Raw genomic sequence first — 15,727 nt, forward strand, 5'->3', positions numbered from 1 at the left:
ACTGATTTTAGGAACTTTTGGACATGATCCAATCATTCTGTGATCTTTTTGTTTCTGACTGGATTAAAAAAAAAAAGACTTGTATGTTCCCTGTTTCAGTTCTAGGATCAGTCATTTCTCCACGGATTCCTGGTTTCTCTCAGTGAAGGGTGATACTGAACTATGCACTAATTCTGTTCATTGTTGTTAAGATTTTGCTGCTCCTGGGCTCTCCCAGTAGAGCTAGAAAAAATAGTCATGTATCACTTAACAACAGGGATATGATCTGGGAAATGCAGTTAGGCTATTCTGTCATTGTATGAATGTACTTTTAAAAGCCTGGATGGTATAGCCTACTGTACACCTAGACTATGTGGTATGGCCTATTGCTCCTGTTTAGCATGTTACTGTACTGAATGTGTACTGTAACACAATGGCAAGTACTTGTGTACCTAAACAAAGAAAAGGTACAGCAAAAAATATGATATTCTAATATCATGGGACCCCCATTGTACATGGCAGTCCATTGTTAGCCAAAATGTCACCATGTAGCAAATAACTGTATAACAGAGAGTATGTGTGTATGTAACCACAGTTTGCAGCTGTATTTATTTGTGTAATTCTGTGTCTTGAAAACTTCAGGGTTTATTCCGGTTTTATTCCTTTATATATTTATAACTCTCTTCTGATAGCTGGATCACCTTATCCTTAGCATGGTTACTTATTTGATCAAGCCCTTGTGTATCGCCAGTCCTCATCTCAGTCTTGCACAGATGACTTTTTACCTTACCTGGCCTTTGACCCTCAGCCTCATGCCAGGCTGATTCTAATAACCTGTGTAGAAACTCTTCTATTCCCTCTCAAACTCAGACACCCCAAGTACAGCAATTTATTCAAGTATACATAGAAGAAACATGTTTATCAATTTGAGTATTTCTGGTCTACATTTCACTTTTCAGTGTTTAGGAAGAGTTGATTTAAGTAGTTTTCTATTTAGTTTCTATGAAGAACAATCTTCATTATTGTATTTGTTAAACTACATATGTCTAGTTCATAGGCTGACAAACACCATATTGTGAGCCAAATTCTGTTTGTAGCCTGATAGTATAAAGTCCTGTATAATAACTATATATAGATTATATATACACAATATATATAGCTAATATACAAGCTAAGAATGGTTTTTACATTTTTTTAATTTTTTTGAGTTGAAGTCTCACTCTGTCGCCCAGATTGGAGTGCAGTGGCCGCTCCTGGCCACCGCAGCCTCGACCTGCTAGGCTCCGACAATCCTTCCGCCTCAGCCTTCCGAGTAACCGGAATTACAGGCATGCGCTACCACACCCGGTTGATTTTTTGATTTATTGATTTATTGTAGAGATGTCTTGCTGCCCAGGTGGGTCTTGAACCCACGGGCTCAGGCAATCCACTCACCTCAGCCTCCCAAAGGCGCAGCGTTACAGGCTGAGCCACTGAGCCTGGTTGGTTTTTACATTTTTAAAGGATTGTAAAGTTGTGTGTGTGTGTGTGTGTGTGTGTGTGTGTATGTGTGTGTGTGTGTGTGTGTGTGTGTATGACAGATACCATATGTGATCCGGAAAAACTTAAGTATTTACTATCTGGCTCTTTACAGAAAAAGTTTGCCAACCCTGGTCTGGGATATCTGATTATTCTGCCAACTTGGCTAACTCATTTACCAGGAGGTAGTGACACAAAATGAAGTAAGTTTCTGAGCTGCTTTAAGCCTCAAAGACTTTAAATAAGTTGCAAGTAACCACTGAAATTGCTATCATATCAAAACAGAAATAATGAATAACTTGCAAAATCATCAGTGAGAACAGGATAGTGCTAAGGATAAAAATCTAAGTTACCCCACTCCTTATCTTAAATTAAACATGCCAAGCCCCATTTACCTCTGATTTGCAAAACCATTAATGGAATGCTGTCCTCCAATACTATTTATTTCAGTTGACATCTTCTTATATAAACTGCTAATGCTTGATTATATGAGTTTGTACAACTGCAGAATTAATTGAGTATAACCCTAATTCAAATTCAACATTAAGTCCATTTTGAACTAAAATATGGTTGATTGCAAAAATCACATAACTTTGGAAGTGGAGTGCTTCAAGAGAACAGGGTCATTATTTCTGAGTTACATGCCAAATATTAACAGAGTGGGAGGTCAAATTGCTACCTTTGGACTAATATTGTGCCCACTTATTAATGAACCTTACATATTTGGTTACTGCTTTGTGTTAGAAACTCATAGGCTTGGTTTCTTAGAGACAAAATTGTAGTTTCTGGATGAAGATAATGAAAACCCATTTATATTACTACAAGAAAAGTGGAGTGTACAGAAACCATTCCAAAGTTCTGCTAACAAAAGTATGCATCACACAATTTCCTTTCCTCACCAACACAAGAGAAAGAAAATCTATGCTCAGCATTGTTTATCAATGTAAGTGTATCAATTCTGCTTTCCACATATTGTGATTTCTCAGTCTCAAAAAAAAAAAAAATCTTGTTTCAAAAGAAAATTTTTAAAAAGCTTCAGTCTGTTCCTTTTATTTTTCTTTTTTCACCCAAGTAGTACCCCAGACAGTTAGAGGCATTAAAAAAAAAAGGAAATGTGAAGAGGAAGATAAGTAACAACAACAGCAACAACAGAACAATTTTCATGATACTGTGGATTCGTATTCCACTATTAGTTTTTAGTCTCATTTAACAACTTGGTCTGAAATGTAGGTTCCAGTGCAATGCTTGTACTAATTGTCCTGAATAATTCAGGTTTTATCACATTCCAGGGCCTCTCTGAAGTGAGGATGCTGGAAGCCATATTTGTTTCTTCAGAACCTACAACGTGATGATTCTAAATGCTGCAAACTGCACAGTGAGCTGGAGTTGCTTGATATGATAAGCTGGAATGCCAGAACAGAGGAGAAATTTGAGAGCACTGACCAGTGGGAGGAGGTAGTGTTCAGTGCATTCCACAGGCACTAAGATTGGAATCTTACCTGAGTTCACGGATCGTTGCAGTGTGTTCTCCTTTAATAAGGTTAGAGAAAGCTCTAATTGCAGTTTTTGTCTTCTTTGACTCAAGAGAGAAATTCTGAAGTTGCTGATGACTAGAAATAGATCCTAGAGAGAATAAAGAAACAAAATTAGCAGGAAAAAAAGTAAAAAATTAAAAATAAAAAATACCTCATTTGACTGCCTTGTCTGCGTAATAACATTGAGCATGACTGTCACTCTGAAGACGTATTAGCTCATTTAGGTAATTAGTGTGAGCAGCATGTTTCCCTACTTATTCCATTCAATTATAGGGTTCTCACTTTGTCATTACTGGAGTGTCTTAATGTGACTTGTAATTAGTGTAATTACAATCCAATGTTAATTATATCTGCCACTTAGACATAATTTTATATAGTAATGGTCTCTAATCTCAATAACCTTATTATGTTGTTTATTCAAACAGGAATTAAGTCTTCTTTCATGCGTCAAATATGGAGATTACAAAAAAGGACCGCTTGTGTCATTTTGATAGCTATGACAAGGGAATCTCTGAAATAGCAAAATCATATTTGAGACAATGTCTGCATGTGCAAACAATTACAGCAGTTCCTTGTTTCCAGAAATATGCCTATGTATCTCCAAATAACTGTGTTCAGAAGCATTTTGAGCCTTGACTTACTTGTGAATTCTGGGAAGCACTAATGAGTGTACATCTAGTAGAAGCCTATTACTGTGGTTCAGTTTATTAGAATAGCAAATACACTCATTGCTGACCATTTAATGGACCATTGCTCTGAGTAACTAACCATTGTATACAATGTAATAATATCACCTCACATTTGAAGAGCACATTATCTTGTAAAGTGCTTTTAAATATATTATTTCAGTTAATCCTAGAAACAACTTCATGGGAGTAGTGATGGCAGGTATCAGATCATTGGAATAGATAGAAAAAAAATTAAAGGACATTGGCCATGTTCACTTAGCAAGGGGGTGAGCTGCTAATCAAAAGGCAATTCAGCAGAGCAGTTAAGAGCATGGGCTCCGCAGTTAGAATTCTTGGTTTTGAATCCCAGCTCTTCCACTTAGAAATTCAGCACCTTTGAGTAAATTGCTTAACCCTTCCATTCCCTAGTGTCCTCATCTCTATAACAGAAATAGCAACAGTGTCTAATCCATTGGGTGGTTACAAGGATTAAATGGGCTATACAGAAAAAGCCTAAAGCAGTTCTTGGCACAAACTAAAAACTAAATAAATGTTGGCTGCTATTGTTGTTTTCTCAAAGGCATGCTCATCTCTTGATTTGTGACCCTATGTTTTTTTTTTCCTATAAGCTACATCATTTTCTTCTAGATTTCATTATGCTAATTACTAATTAAAGGTTTGATCTATACACTGCATATTTTTGTGCACATATACTAAAAATAGATATCTCTGACCAGAGACTGTTCAGTAAAGCTAAAAGCAAAATCCTTTAGCCAACCCAGCTGTTATAAAAATTCAGTACCCTAAAATTCCTTAGGAAAAGATTCAGTGGTTTTATTGCTCCATACAAATACTAACACTTTGCATTTCCTGAAATACAGAGTGGTACTTCTTGTTATATAGTATTTCATGAATCCTAAAAAACATAACAGAATCAAATGCAACAGCATGTGCAAAGTACTCTTTACACTAAAATCCACAAAAAATGTATGTTGTTATTTATTTAACAGATCTCAGTGTCAGTATTTTTAACAGAAATATTGTCAGTGTTATAATTTACAAATATTTCCTTTTGAGCTTTCTCAATTCCTTTAAGCTCATTTTTCAGAAATAGGTTGCACACCAAGATTGGAAATAACTTAGCTTCTTTTGACGTATGGTAACTTCTCTGATAAAGCTGACAAGAATTAGTAGTCCCACAGTTTAGTCAATAAAAAACAGGAATATGATTTTTGCTGCTAATTTCTCTAGGCTAACAACGATATCAACAAATGAACCAGTACATTTCTGGCAGTGTTCTTTTCAGACGATTTTTAAAGTTCTCAGGTAGGGGAAATGTTAGCTCTTGGAGTGTGCTCTAAGCTGGGAGCAAAGCTGGACCTGCTGGAGATTAGAGCAGTATAAGCACAACTGGTTGGGAAATCTTTGGAATGTGTCAGGGAACTGGTTATTAAGTATTAACTAGCAGCTCTTCTAACTTTTTGTTTTGTTTATGATTATTTACTCCCAGAATTGGGACAATTTTGCTGAACAGACAAAAAACAATGAAAGATATAAATTCCTTCCTCTCAATTCTTGGAGTAATGGTGATGGCCTAGGTTTTGACATAAACGTTCAGTTAAACATGTGGATGAATTCTCACTTCCAGACCAAGCCTTTACAAGGAAGCATCAGGTTTTAATGTTCTTAAGCGTACAAAGACTGCAGATCCTTCAAGCTACAGTAGCAGTAAGAACTCAAAAGCCCTCTGGCCTATTTGCCATGCTGCAAATTAGCGAATGATAACTCAGGACTGCTTCTCTTAGGGTATGTCTTTTCCATTCTTGTCCAGAAGCACTCCTCTAGAGTGTTATTGGTATGTTGCCAAAGACATGGAGGCAGTATTCTCATCAAGAATTTCCCATGTGGGCAAGAGGCCATAGTAGAAAAAGTCCTTGCTCAGAAGCTGGTGACATATTTCTATTTCTGGTCCCAGAATTGGCTAATTTTGTTATTTGACAGTTCATTTGACCTCCTTACATCTTTCCCTATCCAAAATTATCTCTTGGCCCAATCATTTTCCAAATATTCTATGAGGACAGATTACAGAGTTAAATCATACTTATTGAACACTTTATGTTTTTAGAAAAAAATATATAATTTGCATTGTTAATAATAATGATGATGATTTCATAGGTGAGAGGTTGCCTGAGAAGCAAAAACAATACTTGTGTAAAATGAGGGCAAAGAGTTTGGACTTTTTATGTAAGTATACATATTAAAAAAGTGGATGGTGGCATTGTGTAGGGCTATGAAATCAGACAGTATTGGTTTCAAGTCCAGGCTTCTCCGTATATAACCTTGTGCTAGTTACATAACCTCACTAAGGCAGTCTCTTCATCTGTAAAACAGTGATAATGATAGCATCCTGGGAGGGATTATAGGAGATAATGAATGCAATGTACTTAGCAGGTTCTGGATTCAAAAACGGAAACTATTATATATAAGTAGGCCATGATAAGAACATCAATTTTATGCTACCTGCAATGGGAAATATTTGTGTTTCTAAAATTTAGTACACACTTAACGTTTTCAGATTATTCTGTTGTAATTAAAATGAAGTATAGAAAGGCAATAGGCTAATGCAGGGAAAATTATTGGTAGATTGTTGTCCAGTTCAAGGAAAATGGTAGTTTGGATATGGATTTTTATAGTGGAAATGATGAGAGGTAAACAAATTCAGGCAATATTTTTGAAGGTCTCACCAAGCAGACTCTGACAGATTAGACGTGGGATATGAAAAGAAGAAAGATCCAGGTTTCACACCTGAGTAGTTGTATGGATAGTGGCATGATATAGCAGATGCTTGGGGCACTGCCCAAATCCTTCCTCCCCATGTTCAGGAATAATGTCCTCATTCTCAGCCTCTTGGAGTGTTGGCTGCTGATTATTTATTGCCAAGCACTCCCTGGAAATTTCTCTGAGCTGACATTTGGTGACTTGTCCAAAGTTGAACGTCCCCCTCAGAGATAGCCTCTATACAAAGACTGGTCGATAATGGACTAAAAAGGCTTGGTTGATTAAAATGTGGAGCAAAATTCAGAGTAATTCTGAAGTGCCACTCAAGCTACCGCCCTTAGGCACATTTGAGATCTTTTCTATGGAAAAGAGATCAGCTTCTCTGTTCAATCTTGCTTTCCATTTCCTTAGATGGGGTTGTTCCAAAAAGTCCTTACAATAACTCTTCATTTACACCAATCTCTGTTTCAGAATCTGTTTCCAGAGTATCTAACCTAAGACAGTTTGTGTTAGCTGTGGTTCTTACAATCAGAATCTAAAATGGGATTTTGGACCTAAGTTACTTGTTGGCGATGGGAACTCCTTCGCTGATAGACACCAATAGTTATTATAGCATGCTATTGTAAGTCCATTGTTTAAATTGTCATAGTGAGCTAGATGGAATACTGGTAGAAGAGAATGGTCTGGCTCTGGTTGGTGTGTTAGTTCAAGTGATTAAGAATTTCATGAATATGGCTTTGCATGGCTCTTTCTGGAAACAGTCAATGAACTGAACAAATTAATGGAAGTCTGAGGCTGAATGATCACCAACTTAAAAAGTAAAACATAAAAACTAGGGGACACTTTTGGCAGAATGTAGAGATACTCATCTACTATAGCTGCAGAACAGAAAAGATGAGCATGAAATACGAGACAAAGATAGAAGATGAGCAAAGCCTAGAGAAGATCAAATTCTCAACCACAATAAATATGATAACCATGGCCAAGATTTTGATTGTAAAGAATTGAAAGCCTGAGAGGTACAAAGGGGTTTCTGGGTTGATATACTAAAATTTTTGAGTCACTGTTTGCCAGAATTGACTTCCTTTCAAAAGTGGCCTATCTACCTTGTGAAAGGTGTATGCTTTTCCTATTGCTTAATAATCATACTGAGGCACCTTCTTTGCAAAACGTGGATCCTCAGAATTGGTCTCTTTTTTATTTTTTTGAGTTGGAGTCTCACTCTGTTGCCCAGACTGGAGTGCAGTGGCCACTCCTGGCCACCGCAGCCTCGACCTGCTGGGCTCCGGCGATCCTTCCGCCTCAGCCTTCCAAGTAGCCGGAATTACAGGCATGTGCTACCACACCTGGCTGATTTTTTTTATTTATTGTAGAGATGAGGTCTTGCTGCCCAAGCAGGTCTCGAACCCACGGGCTCAGGCAATCCACTCACCTCAGCCTCCCAAAGGTGGGATTACAGGCTGAGCCACCAAGCCTGGCTAGAATTGGTCTCTTTTTAAATGGCCTCCAGACAAGTACTTGTTAAAATATACCATAATCCAACTGGGGTTAACTGTTGGGTGAATAAAATTAGTATACAGTAAAGGAACTTCAAGATACAATCAGCATATTCTAACAGAAGTAGAGAAAATAAGCACATAGAATTGGATGCTGAGATCGCTGGAACCAGGATAGGAGAGTAGACTATAATCCTGGATTAGAGAGATTTTATTTTTTAACAATTTTAATTTATTTATTGAGAGAAGTGTAGCATTAGGAAAGAACTATTCTGTGGCAACACTAGATTTAATACTGTATCAAACTTCAACCAGGAAAGCAGAACCAGTAGAAAACTGTGTACATATATATGTGCATACATGTATGTATACAAAGACATGTACACATACACAATATACATGTACACATACATAGTACATATATATGTTTATGTGTGTATGCACATATACACACAAATATATTGTATTTTTTTAATAAGGAATTGACTTAGGCATTCATGGGAACTGGCTAAACATATTTAAGTTGATGGGAAAGGCAGTCAATAAGAGAAGATCAAGAGCAAGATGAAAGTCCACAAGCACAGGTCAGAGTTGTTATCAATAGTTATTCATCTCTCCTAAAGAAGCTTCAGAGATGGCTTTTACTATTTTGAGGTATGTTCCATCTATGCCTAGATGTTCAAGGATTTTTATCAAGACGTCGTGCTGGATTGTATCAAAAACTTTTTTCGCGTCTAATGATATAATCATGTGGTTTATATTTTTACATCTGTTGATGAATTTAATTACATTTATGGTCTTGCAAATGTTGAACCAGCTCTGCATCCTGGAGATGAAGCCTACTTGGTCGTGGTGAATGATTTTTGAGATATGTTGTTGGATCCGGTTTGCTAGGATCTTGTTGAGAATTTCAGCATCTATGTTCATCAAAGATATTGGTTCTCTTTCTTTGTTGGATCTTTACCTGGTTTAGATATCAATGTGATGTTAGCTTCATAAAATGATTTGGAGAGAGTTTCATCTTTCTCAATTGCCTGGAATACTTTCAATAGGATTGGTATCAGTTCCTCCTTGTATGTTTTGTAGAGTTCTGCTCAAAAGTCATCTGGTACAGGACTTTTTATTGTAGGTAGTTTTCTTATGACATAGTCAATTTCCTGTATTGTTATTGGTCTATTTAGGGTCTTGGTTTATTATTTCAACCTGGGGAGGTTGTGTGATGTCAGAAAGTCCTCCATTTCCTTTAGGTTTTCACATTTGTTTTCATACAAGTGTACATAGTAGTTTCTGATAATATTTTGTATTTCTTTGGAGTCAGTTGTGACTTAACCTTTTGCATTTCTGATTGTGTATATTTGGGCTTTTTCCCTCTTTTTCTTGGTCAGTCTAGCTAGGTGTCATTAATTTTGTATATCATTCAAAAGAGCCAGCTTTTTGTTTTGTTGATTTTTTAGTATTATATTTTTGTCTTCTGTGTCCTGAATTTGGGCTTTTATTTGGTAATCTGGAGTCTTCTGCTGAAGCTAAGATTTTGGTGGACTTGTTTTTCCAACTTCCTTAGGTTATTTGTTAGGTTGTTAACTGATAAACTTTCCATTTTCTTCATGTGCGTTTGTAGAGATATGAATTCTCCCTCTTAATACTGCTTTCATGGCATCCCAGAAGTTTTGGTAAGTTCCCGGGTATCTTTTAATCTCTGTTTTGATTTCCATGTTGACCCAGGAGTTGTTTAGCATCATGCTATTTAGTATCTATGTCTTTGTGGATTTTGGGGGAACTTTGTTGTTGTGATATTTATTTTTATTCCACTGTGGTCTGAGAAGATGCATGGCAGTATTTCTATCTTATGGAATTTTTTTATGTTTGATTTATGGCTAAGGATGTGGCCAATCTTAGAGTATGTTACATATGGTGATAAGTAGAATGCATATCCTGTGGTCATTGGGTGGAGTGTTCTGTAGGTATCAATTAAGTTAATTTGGTCAAGCATCAAGTTGAGGTTCCGGATCTCCTTCTTATTTTTTTATCTTGATAATCTGTCTAGGGTTGTGAGCGGGGTATAAAAGTCCCAGCTATGATAGTGTTAGAGTCAATATCTTTTATTTACCTAGAAACTGCTTTATGAAAGTTGGTGCTCCTATGTGGGGTGCCAACATACAGCTAAACAGACAGAAATTGGAATTATTTCTCCTGAAAACCAGAACAAGATAAGGATGCTCAATCTCACCAAGTTTTTACAACATAGTTTTGGAAGTCCTAGCTAGAGAAATCAGACAAGAGAAGGAGATCAGCTATATCCAAATAGGAAAAGAGGTAGTCAAGTTATCCCTCTTTGCAGATGAAATGATTCTATACCTTGAAAACACAAGTGAATCTGTTAAAAATCTCCTTACATTGATAAAGGACTTTGGCAAAGTCTCAGGGTATAAAATAAATGCGCAAAAGACAGTCACATTTCTATACACAAACAATAAACAAACAGAAACCCAAATGAAAAGCATCATCCCATTCACAATAGCCACAAAAAAATGAAATACCTTGGCATCTTCCTAACCAGAGATGTGAAAAACCTTTACAATGAAAACTACAAAACACTGCTCAAAGAAATCAAAGATGACACAAAAAAATGGAAAAATATTCCATACTCATGGAATGGAAGAATCAATGTTGTTAAGATGTTCATTCTACCCAAGGCAATCTACATATTTAATGCAATACCCATTAAATTACCAGCAGATTTCTTCCCAGGCCTGAAAACGAAAATACAAGAATTCATATGGAAACATAAATGACCATGAATAGCTAAAAAAAAAAAAAAAAAAGACGGAAGATATCACATTCACAGACTTTAAGATTTATTATAAAGTTGCTATAATCAATACAGTCTGGTATTGGTACAAGAATCACACTATGAAAAAGATACCTGCAGATGCATGTTTATCGCAGCATTGTTCACAGTAGCAAAAACATGGAGACAATTGTGCTGTCCATCGAAAGAGGATTGCACAAAAAAAATGTCCATATATACAATGGAATATTACACAGCCATAAAGAAGGACAAAATTATGAACTTCACAGCAACTTGGATGAACTTAGAGTTTATAATATTGAGTGATCTATCACAGAAATAAAGAATGGAGTATCACATGTTCTCACTCATAAGTGGACCTTGAACAATTACTGTAATACTATATGAAAAGCATTGGCAATAGTGGGAATCTACCAGGGGAGGAGAGGCACACCTCATCAACAAGGGTACCAGCATAATGAAAATTTGTATATCAAACCCTGAATTGTACCCTACATCTTTAAAATTAAAAATTAAAAAAAAAGAAGCTTCACCCCTGCATTTAGGTCCTTCCAAATGGATAAGGCCCATTACTTAATGTCAACTCATTAGGAAATTTAGTAAATTTCAGCAAAATGTCACTACAGTAACACCTTGATTAGTGTTGATTAAATAACTGGGTTCTGTAACAAAACAAAGTTGATGCACCAAAAATTCATCACCCAGTAGCACAAACAACAAAAGAAAAAATTAAATAGATTTGACTTCATTAAAATTAATAACCACTGTACTTCAGATGACATCATAAAAACTTAAAAATACAACCCACACAATGGAAAAAATATTTGCAAGTCACATATCTTACAAGGGACTTGTATCAAGAATATGTAAAGAACTGCTAAAAGTCAAAAATAAGAACGTCTAATTTAGAAATGGACAAAATATATGGATAAATATTTCTTCAAGTTTACTTTATGTGCCAATAAGCACATGAAAAGATTCTCAACATCAGTGTTCATTAGGAAAATGCAATTTCAAACAGTAATACAAAACCACTTTATACACACTAGGATAGGTACACAAAATAAATAAATAATAACATACTTTGGAGAAGGTGTGGAGAAATTGAAACCTTCATACATTGATAGTGGTGATGTCAAATGGTACAACCACCATGAATATAGTCAGGCAATTCTTCAGAAGGTTAAATACAGTTCCCCTATGACCCCGAAACTCTACTCCTAGGTATATTGTCCAAAGAATTAAAAATATACGTCCACATAAAAGCCTGTATATAAATGTTCATAGCAACATTATTTATAATGGTAAAAAAAAAATGAAAACAAACCAAATCTCCAATAGATGAATGGATAAACAAAATGGGGCATTTCCATACAAAGGAGTATTTTTCAACAATAAAAAGAAATAAAGTACAGTTACATAATAGAACATAAATGAACCTTGCAAACATTATATTAAGTGAAAGAAGCCAGCCACAAAAAAGCACATGTTTTATGATTCCATATATATAAAGTGTCCAAAATGGCACATATAAGAGGAAAAAGTAGATGCTTATTGGTTGCCTAGAAGGGTGAGTGGGAAGTAATAGCTAAAGGGTACTCAACTTTTTTTTCTAAAGTAACGCTTTAAAAATGATTATGATGATAGTTGCACAATTCTGTGACTATTCTCAAAACAATTGTATACTTTTAATGAACAAACTGTATGGTACATGAATTATATTGCAGCAAAGTCATTATAAACAAGCAAAAGATATCACAAGCACCTTGGACCAGATACTTGGAAAATTAGGAAAACTAATAGTCCACATAAAGTAAAATGATAGAACTTCTATGGAACATGGTAGAAGGAAGGATTCAAAGTATTAGAGAGGTGGTATGTTATGGACACACTACCCAAAGCTGACAACCTCCAGCTGAATTTATCCCATGGAGATCCCTATAGGAATTTCCTATTAGCAAAGTGATACACAATGCAACTGGTAGAAACGACTCAGTATCTTGAAAAGCACAGTGATGGCCATTCTCAGTCAGCACTGACAGTAGAAGATGCAATCACAGAATAAAAACAGCAATGGGAGGTAATGAGATAAGAAAATAACAGAAGAAATGTAGCAGTCCTTACTGATCAGAAGCAAGGTAGGTACGATTATATTGAGCAGCAAGATTGGACTGGCAGCCAGGGATGGGCCTGTGGAGAGCTATGGAAATAAGTTTAAAAGTATGGTATCCCTAGGGATAGGCAGCTATAGTTATGAAGGTTATCCATCAAGGAGAGATAATAAGGAGACCTGGTTTTTTTGTTGTTTGTTTGTTTGTTTGTTGTTGTTTTAATTCTGAACCTGTAAACTAAGCAAGCAGATCCCCAGTTAAAAATAAAATCCAGCGAGTTTTTAGGGTACAAGCTTCTCTACAAAGGGACACGTGGACGTTTACTGAGGCAATTGTTTACTGGAAAAATAAGAATGCCTAGATATTTTAGAGATAGTTGAATATGAGGTTAAAATTAACATTAATGGTGGGACCCCAGAGGCTCACAACGCCTTCCCTCCCTTTACTTAGAGTAAGGACAAATGGGGGACAGATTGTGAATGGAATTCTGGTCCATTTCTGTATCATAGTGGGTCTATTGATAATTATTTTTCCCAGTCCCTAAATTTCTAATTGGAATAGACATATGTGATAGTTGGAAGGGTCCCTGAAATGGCTCTTTGACCCAGGAGATAAGACCAATAGTAGTGGGGGTAAACCTCTAAAACTGCCAACTCCTTTGCCAAGATAGTAAATAGGAAACAAAGCTGCATCCCAGAGGGAATAGAAGAGTGAAGTACCACTCTTAAAAACCCTATGTTTGCAAAGAAAAACTTATGTTTTCTGAATTTTATCCCCTTTTAATTCACTAGTCTGACACAAAGACCAACTGGTTTTCAGAGGATGACATCAGAAGCTGTGTTCCTCTAGCACAAGGCATGTCTGCTCAGGTAGAATACATGACCTCAGAAAAATAGTATGCAGCCATTGATCTGGCAAATGCATTCTTTCCAAATTTATTAAGAAGGAAGACAATGCAATTTACATCCATATTGGATGGTCAATATTATACATTTGCTGTCTTGTTCAGGTCTATGTTAATGAGGGTACCCTATATCATAATATGGTCTAAAGATTTTTAGACATACCACATAACATCATATTGGTCCCCTATATTGCTAATATTGTGCTAATTGAACCAGATGAACAAGAAATAGATAGTATGTTAGCAACCTTGGTAAGACACATGAGTTTCAGGTGGTAGAGGATTAACAATACAAAGATTTAGAGGCCCACTATATAATTGAAATTTTTAGAAGTCTAGTTATCTAGGGAATGCTGAGAGAGTTCCTCTAAAGACAAAACTCACATGTCTTTTAATAAAGAGGAGCATACAGAGACGGGGCAAGATGGCGACGGCATAGGTGAACTGGTGAGATTCTCTAAATGGACCAAGACTGCAAACTGCTGAATAGACAGACTGTAAAGCAGAGGGAAAAGTGAACAAAACCAGAAGACCCTCATAAGGAAGAACAGGTCATTGCAGAAGAGAAATAAAAGCAACCCCACCTTCCCTCAAAAACAGAATTGAAGAGGGGGAGGGAAAGGGGTAAAGGGAGAAAAATCTATAGAAATGAAGAAAAACCAAAAGAAGAGTATGGGTCTCTCCCAGACGCCTGGGAGAGCAGACACTGAGAAAACTGACTTTGGAATACAAACAATGAAAAGTCCCCAGAATGAAGGGTCTCAAAATGCAAATGTAGATATCAAAACAATAATGGAGAGATTAAAAAGAATTGATGAGACACAAGAAGAAACTAGGAAGGAACTGATATCTGAGATAACAGTAATAAAGAATACTGTGAATGAAATAAATAACAAATTGATAAGCATGGAAAGCAGAATTACCCAAGCAGAAGAAAGAATCTCAGAGCTTGAGGACCAAAATATAGAAATAACCCAAACTCTTAAAAACACAGAAAATAAGCTCAAAAAGACAGAACAAAACCTTCAAGAGATGAGTGACTACCTCAAGAGGCCTAACCTAAGAATAATCGGACTCCCTGAGGCAGAAAGAGAAACAGAGACCACATTGGAACAAACTTTCCAGAGATCATTCAAGAAAATTTCCCTTATCTAATCAGTGATACAAAAATTCAAACACAAGAGATTCAGAGAACCCCCGCAAGACAACAAATGAGAAGATCAACTCCTAGACACATAATAATTCGCCTAAACAAAGTAGGCACAAAAGAAAAAATCCTAAAGGCAGCAAGAGAAAAAGGCCAGGTCACCTACCATGGAAGACCAATCAGAATAGCAGCAGATTTATCTACAGAAACCCTGCAGGCTAGGAGAGCTTGGAGCCCTATCTTCAAAGTCCTAAAAGAAAAACAATTTCAACCAAGAATAACCTACCTGGCCAAGCTAAGCCTCATCAGTGAGGGAGAATTAAAATCTTTCCCAAATCCAATCCCTAAGAACTTATGCTGCCACCAAACTATCTCTACATGAAGCAGTTAAGAAAGTACTAAACACAGAAGAAAAGGAAAAAAGAGTACAGGGAAAAGAATAAAATACACATTCACAAGAGTACAGGGAAAAGAATAAAATACACATGAACCAAACCCAAAACCAAAAGAAAGACAAAAAAAAAAGAAAGAACCAAGTGGAAGAACAACAACTCAATAAGAACTCCATGATAGGGATGAACTCTCACATTTCAATAATTAGCCTGAATGTGAATGGACTAAACGCACCACTGAAAAGACATAGAATGACAAAATGGATAAAATATCACCAGGCAACATATACTGCCTTCAGAGACCCATCTCACTAGAAGGACATACACAGACTCAAAGTAAGAGGATGGGAAACAAATTTTCAGTTGAATGGAACACAAAAGAAAGGAGGA

The sequence above is a fragment of the Carlito syrichta genome, unplaced genomic scaffold, assembly GCF_000164805.1.
Source record: "Carlito syrichta isolate Samal-C Ts95f unplaced genomic scaffold, Tarsius_syrichta-2.0.1 Scaffold304784, whole genome shotgun sequence".
NCBI lineage: Eukaryota > Metazoa > Chordata > Mammalia > Primates > Tarsiidae > Carlito > Carlito syrichta.